Below are 7,351 nucleotides of genomic sequence, written 5' to 3'. Positions count from 1 at the left end.
TCATCCCCCCATACATCTATACACCCAACTATCCACCGACCCATCCATCCATCCATCCATCTATCCACCGCCTCACCCACCCATCCATCCACCCACTCACCCATCCATCCACCGCCTCACCCACCCATCTATTCACCCACCCATCCATCCATCCATCCATCCACCTCACTCATTCATTCACCCACCAACCCATCGACCCATCCATCATCCACCCACTCACCCACCCATCTATTCACCCATCCATCCATCTATCCACTCAGCCGGGCAGCCAGCCAGCTACCAGCAGTGACTGAGATATGGATGGGAGGAAAGGCCGGGACCAGGGCATCTTGTGGATCGTGCCAAGACAGTGGATCCTCATCAGAAGGCCATGGGGAAGGCACTGAAGGACTCTAAGCAAGGAAGACCCCTGGCACAGTGGGCTACCAGTCGAGCTGCGCACTTCAAGATCAGTAGTTTGAATCCACCAGCCGCTTCACAGGAGAAAGAGGAGGCCCTCTGCTCCTGCAAAGAACCACAGCCTCAGAAGCTCGCAGGGACAGTTCTACTCTGTCCTGGAGGGTCACTGCGAGTGGGAATCCCCTCGATGACAGGGAACGTGGCTTTGAGTTTGAGCCTGATGGTTTGGGAAAGCCGGCTCCAGGGTGCAGCACGAGGCAGGTCGGTGCCGGAAAGACCGTGTCTGCAGTGGTCCCGTCAGCTTGGAATTCGGCTTCAGGGATGGGAGGAAGGGGTTAGCAGAGGGTCTTGCTGATGTCTGTATGAGCAGGGAGTGGGGAGCTGTTCACTGGGACAGGAGGAGGGGGAAGGGGAGGCTTGGGAGAGGAGGATGCATATTCAGTTTGGGGGCGTTGAAGGGGAACTGCCAGCCGCTTATCCAGGAGAAGCCGACAGGAGTGGCTGGTGTCAAAGAGGAGCTCCTTGGCTTGGGGTCACTGCAGATGAAGCACTGGGCTAACCAAAAGGTGGGCGGTTTGAACCCAGCCCCTGCTCCAAGGGAGAAAGACGAGGCCAACGCAAGCCCCAGCAGCCCTGTGGGCAGTTCTACTCGGTGCTGAGGGGCTGCTCAGAGTGGGATGGACTTGGTGGCCGTGCGTTTTGTGGGGTACAGCCTCAAGAGCCCCAATAGCAGTGCTACTCAATCCCACATGGTTGCTAAGCGTCAGACTCCACTCCACAGCAGTGGCATTTGGCTTTGAGTTTTGACTTCTGTAATTCCTTGTTCAAGTTCTCCTCCTAATGGCTATCACGCAGCAGCCTTTTGGAGGCTGGGCAAACAAAACCATGCAGATGACCGTGTTGGGGTGGACTGCTGAATCTGACCTCTGTACTTTTGGGTGAGGTAAAGCCAGCTCCGCCTCGCCCACCTGCCCGCCCTGATGCTAGTGGTTGGAACTCCCTCTGGTCCTCGCCCCCTCCCAAGGGAACCCATATTCAGGGCAGGACTGGGTTTCTCATCGAAGTGCTGCTAACTCCCAGCAGTCATCTTGGCCAGACACCTTGCCTGAGCCCCAGAGATGGAGTGTCCACAAGGAAGTCTCCCTCCTGGATATTTAAACAAGTGGGATGGAGCCTGAATCCCTGAGGCTTGGACACTTAAGGGGCTGTGTTAGGCAGGGTTCTCTAGAGAAACAAAACCAGGACACTTATGATTAGAGATGATAGATAGATAGATAGATAGATAGATAGATAGATAGATAGATAGATAGATAGATTTATACGCAAGAAGGAACATAACAGCTAATTAGTCCACACAGCAGTACAGAGGGCTCAATTCAACTCACTTCTGTGGAACAGTTAATATACTCGAAGTCCTTCAACACACAAGGGCTCTGGGGTCCAAGGTCAAGGAAGCAGACAGCAGAGTCCTCCCTCGGGCAAGGCGGACAGAAGCTGCTCACAGGCAGCAAACATCAGGGTGGGTCACCAACAGTCAGTAGCTCAGGAGCTTAGCGAAGCAGGCCCAGATGGAATATCAAACTCAAGCAATGCAAGATGACAGGACCCACCAGCCTCAAGCCCAAGTGATGTACACACCAGCAGCATGACGAAGAAGGTCTTGAAGGAGCCTCAAGCTCTAGCGAGAGGATCCACCTGTTGGCTTGGCCCACAGGTAGTGTAGCTCACAAGTTGAGGCAGAGAACTAGCTAGAGCAGCCGCATGCTGGTCTGATCTCCAGAAAGCAAGAGAGAGGGGGCGGGCTTTGCAGAGCCATCTATCTCTTTGCCCTCCAATCAAACTGTGACCTGATCAATCCCACATGTTCCTATTGGCACAATAACCCTAACTATCACACGGGCTGGCTTCATTTCACATACAAGTACAGAGGTCATGTTAGGCTGGCCCGCCTCAACAAGGTCATCCAGATGGCTCCAGCTCCCACCTGTCCAATCAGACTGTGACCTTCATCCCATCATCTCAAGAAGGCTGCTGGGTACCAGCCATTACCTCTGCATTCCAGGCAAGAAGGGCACAAAGGTTCCAAACAGGACAGTGGCAGCTGTCTCTTGTCCTTTCACCAAGCCATACCCTGTGATGTGCACCTAGATCTTTGTGACCAGAATGGGGCCACCCAGCCCACCCCTCACTGCAGGTGTTGTACAGGGTATATTGCAGCTTCAGAGAAAAACCAGGGAGCTATGGACCACACACCTTCAGGAGTTCAGTCTGACTACGCTTGATTACCTCCAAAGATGGGGAGCTTACTCTCTCCCATGAGGCAGGCAGTCAGCAGCCAGGACCTCTGGGAGGTGGCTTCAGAAACCCCAAGCCTGGACTCCCAGAGCCCCCTCTTCTACAGCGGGCTGCCAGAGCCTCGTCAGGAGTGTTCAGATGGCAGCCGTCATGTGGGACACATCCATCAGGCCCCTGGAGCACAAGCATCAGGATTGTCTCGGAGACAAATTGCCCTTCGGACCACAAAACAGCATCCCCTTATCTCTGTGTAACCAGCCTCCAGGCTGATAAACAGGCCTGGATTGAAGCGAGGCTTCTGCAAATGCAACACTGTTGAGCCCGAGGATGGCCATGCCGTTAATTATATTCCAAAATTTTCCATTTATCTCCACCACTGCCACCCCAGCCCCGGGTGGAGCTGTTTGTGGCGGTTATGAATGCACAAATCCAGCATCCATGGCCGGCCCCTGCCTCCTGGAGAGCATCCCTCCGCAGCCACCTTGAGGGCCTGTGAAGGATGGCCTGGTCCAGGTGTGAGCCCCGTGCTTAAAATACAAGTGGGCTGGACTCCTGTGGGGCTTTAGCCGGGGCACTCAGAGCCCAAAGAGCCTCTGAGCCGATTACCATATTATGCTAATGCGGGGCCCAGCTATTACCTGCATAATGGCGGGGCTATTTATAAAGCCACCCAAGGGATGGGCACCCGGGCCGCCTCAAGTCCTCCTGCGAGTGTTTTCAGATGTGGAGCTGCTGCTGGAGAAAGGAGCCTTCCCGTGTGGAGGGGAGGCTGGGCTAGGAGCCCAGGGCATGGAGAAGGGCCAGAGAGGCAACTCTGGTGAGCCCCATGCAGGCAGGGGAACCCATCGGACTCAGGAAAGAAGGAGGAGGTGCTGGTCTCTCCCTGGGGGACCCTGTTGGCATGCCATGCTGGGGCCTCCAGCCTGCCTGCAGCCACCACATCCACATCCACATCCAGCTCCCCCACCCACCCCCCACGCCCCGTGAGCACTTACAAAGGGCAGCTCGCTCGCTCTCACTGTCAAGAAGTCGACCCAACTCACAGTGACCCTAGAGGACAGGGTGGCAAAGCTGTAACTGTTCCGGGCAGTAAAGCGCCTCGTCATTCTCCAGCAGGGCAACAGGTGGCTTCAAACCATTGACCTGGGGTCATCAGCCCAATGCGTAATCCCTATACCACCAGGAGGAAAATCAAGGGTCAGACTTTGGACTTGGGGAGCCCACCTTGGGAAGAATGCCGAACGCATCAGCCAGTGCCTGTGCTCACACCCAGGGAGGAAGTGGCAGGTGTCCCAGACACAGCAGTGCCCAGCCACAGAGCGATACCCATCCCCAGGGCATGGTGCTAAGTGCATGGCACAAGGTTCTCAAAGCCGATTATGAAGCAGGGTATGAGGAGGGTGGCGATTTTGTTCAAACGGGATTCCGGCTCCTCGTCTACAGGCACACGTATACCCGTTTGCAGCAGGAAACGTCGGACAGAAGAAGGTGCTCCTCCCTGCTCTCTCTGACACCCAGCACGCTCCCTCTGCCCCTGGTATGAAAAAGAAAAGGAAATGTCATGGCCACCAGTCCTTCCATACGCATGATGACCCTGAGTGTGTTAGAACACAAGGACTGCTCCATAGGACCCTCCGGGAGGGAGTATACAGAAGGTGGGCACCAGGCCTTTCTTCCAAGGCACCTCTGTGTGGGCTTGTAGCCCCACCCTCTCAGAGAGCAGCGAGTAATCCTCAACTCTGTGTACCCCCCAGCGGAGGGGGGCTGGCTCCCTCTGTGAAATCGTCCGCCCCCGCCTCCCCCCTCCCATGGCGCACACCGCCTTCTGAGCGTCATTGCTGTTGTCAGGTACCGTCGGGTCGGTTCCGACTCAGGGCGACACCACGGACGACAGAAAGAAACACAGCCCGTTCCTGCAGCCGGGGCACAGTTGCTCTGATGGTTGAGCCCATTGAGGTGGCAATTATGTCAGACCCTCTCGTCAGGGTCTCCCCCTACGTCGGTGCCTCTCCAATTTATCAAGCAGGGTGTCCTTTACCAGCGACCGGTCGCTCCTGACAAAATGCCCAAAGTATATTAAGATGAGGTCTCGCCACGCTCGCCTCGAAGGAGCACTCTGGCTGGCCTTCTTCAAGGCAGATCTGTTTGTGCTTTTGGCGGTCCATGATGTTTTCAAGAATCTTCGTCAGCACCACCCTTCAAAGGCCTCAATTCTTCTTCGGTCTTCCCTATTCCAGGTCCAACTCTCATGTACATATGAGGTGATCGAAAACACCACGGCTTGGGTCAGGCGCCCCTTAGTCCTCAGAGTAAGATCCTGGCTCTTCATTGCTCTAAAGAGGTCTTGTGCAGCAGATTTACCTGATGCACTACATCTTTGGATCACTCGCTTCTGCTTCCAGGAGCATTGATTGAGGAGCCAAGGTAAGACAACATCGTTGCCAACTTCAATCCTGTCCCCATTTATCGTGGTGTTACCTAATGGTCCAGTTGAGAGTGTTTGGGTCTTCTTTGCATTGAGTTGTCATCGGTACTTAGGTCTGCAACCCTTGACCTCCATCAGCAAGCACTTCAAGTCCTCCTCACTTTCACCAGGTACAGCTGTGTCATCGGCATAACACAGGTTAGTAAGCCTTCCTCCAACCCTGATGTGACGTTCTTCATATAATATAGCTTCTCTGAGGATGTGCTGTATGCCCCTGAATTGAGTAAGCATGGTGAGAGGATGCAACCCTGACACACACCTTTGCTGATTTTAAACCACACAGTATTCCCTTGTTCTCCTTGCACAACTGCCTCTTGATCCGTGTGCAGGTTCGGCACGAGCACCATGAAGTGCTCTGTAGTCCCCATTCTGCTCAAGGCTGTCCATGTTTGTTTAGATCTACGCGGTTATTATCCAAAAGACAGAGTGTACTGAGTGTTATTGAGTGTGAATCCGGTTGACTAGATAAACAAATTCATAGACACTCATGTGTATAAGAAAGAGCTTTATATAAAAGAACAATTATATTGAGAAAACATCCCAGCCCAGTCCAGATCAAGTCTTTAAATCTGATATCAGCCCATATGTCTGGTACCAGTCTGTAGATTTCTCTTCAGACACACAATACGTGCAATGACGCCGAATGCAGGAAGGTCACTGGCCAACAGGTGGAAAGTCTTGTGGATCCAGTGGCAGTGGAAGCATCTCAGTCCTGGCATGGGTCTCCTGGTAGCTCCTCCAGCTCCAGGGTTCTGGCTCCATCAGCGTAGCTACATCTGGCTTGTCAACAGGAATGTCTCCCAAGGAGAGTGTGTGTCCGCCTCCAAGGAGAAAGACAGGAGTTCCCAGAATCCTCAGGAGAAGGTCATGCCCTACAGAGACCTCATTGGCTATGAGCTAATTGACAGGCTAGACTCCACCACTTTGCTCAAGTTGACAAGAGCTTGTGTAACTGTCATCGTGAGGATGTGGCGACATTAAAACCCATCGTAAGGATTTGGAGACAACGAGAGCTCATTTTAGCATTCCACCATTGCCCTCTCTGTTCTAGCAAAGAGGCGCCCTGGTGGCTCAGTGCACTAGGCATTAGGCTGCTCACCATAAGGTCAGCAGTTCAAAACCACCAGATGCTTTTCAGGGGAAAGATAAGGCTTTCTACTCCCATAAAGAATTACAGTTCCAGAAACCTACAGGATCTCTGTGAGTCGGCATCAATCAGAATGCAGTGCGTTTGGTTGGGTTCTATCAGTGATTTCCTGGAAATCAGGACAAGTTCATTGATACTTTGCCACTTCTACAGAGAAAAGGAGGACCAGAGAGTATTGAACACCCAGTCTTGTGTGCGTGTGTGTGTGTGTGTGTGTGTGTGAATCCTACACATTTTCTAAGCTCCATAAGAATGCATCTAGAGTTCATGTTCATTTAGACCTTTTAACAATGTTAGTAGGATACCATCTGTTTAAAGCGTCGTAATAAAAATAGTGATGCGTGGGCTACGTCTGACCTCCTCTGGCTTCTCAAGGGGGGAGAAAATCAGACTCCCCTGAGACTTCACTGAGGCTGAGGACAGACATGCTCACCCGCCCTCTTCTGACACCCACTGTCGCTCCCACAGCCCTCTCAGCCCACTTCTCCGCCGAGTTAGTTCCATCATTCGTTGCAGTAGCCACGCAGCACTCACGGGGGATGCCCACGATGGTGGAGTGTATTAGGAAAGCTAAGAAGGCTATAAAATGCTCAGGATATAATGATTCAGGCAGGAGCGTCTCCCGTGGTGCTCGCAGGCAGACCTCTCTCTGGTCTTTGGCCTTTCCGCCACATGACCCTTTGGCCTACTCCCCCCACTTGTGCAATGCCATAAAGGTCTTTTAGGATTGCCAATCAGTGCCAAAAGGGCACATCACTCTGTGGTGAGCCTTAGCTTGAAGGCACTCAGCTCTAGTACCATGGGTCAGCAAACTAATCAAGATGGTACCAAACTCCCTGCCATCGCGTCAATACGGACTCATAACAACCTTCTAGGACACGGTAGAACTTCCCCTGTGGATATGCGACTTTTTCTTTACCAGAATAGAAAGCCTCATCTGTCTCCTAAGGAGTGACTGGTGGTTTCAAACTGCTGACCTTGCAGTTAGCAGCCCAACGTATAAACACTACACCACTAGGACTCTC

This window comes from Echinops telfairi, unplaced genomic scaffold (assembly GCF_000313985.2).
Source record: "Echinops telfairi isolate 266 unplaced genomic scaffold, ASM31398v2 ScPeMD7_2;HRSCAF=8, whole genome shotgun sequence".
Taxonomy (NCBI): Eukaryota; Metazoa; Chordata; class Mammalia; order Afrosoricida; family Tenrecidae; genus Echinops; species Echinops telfairi.
This window is presented reverse-complemented; position numbering follows the sequence as displayed.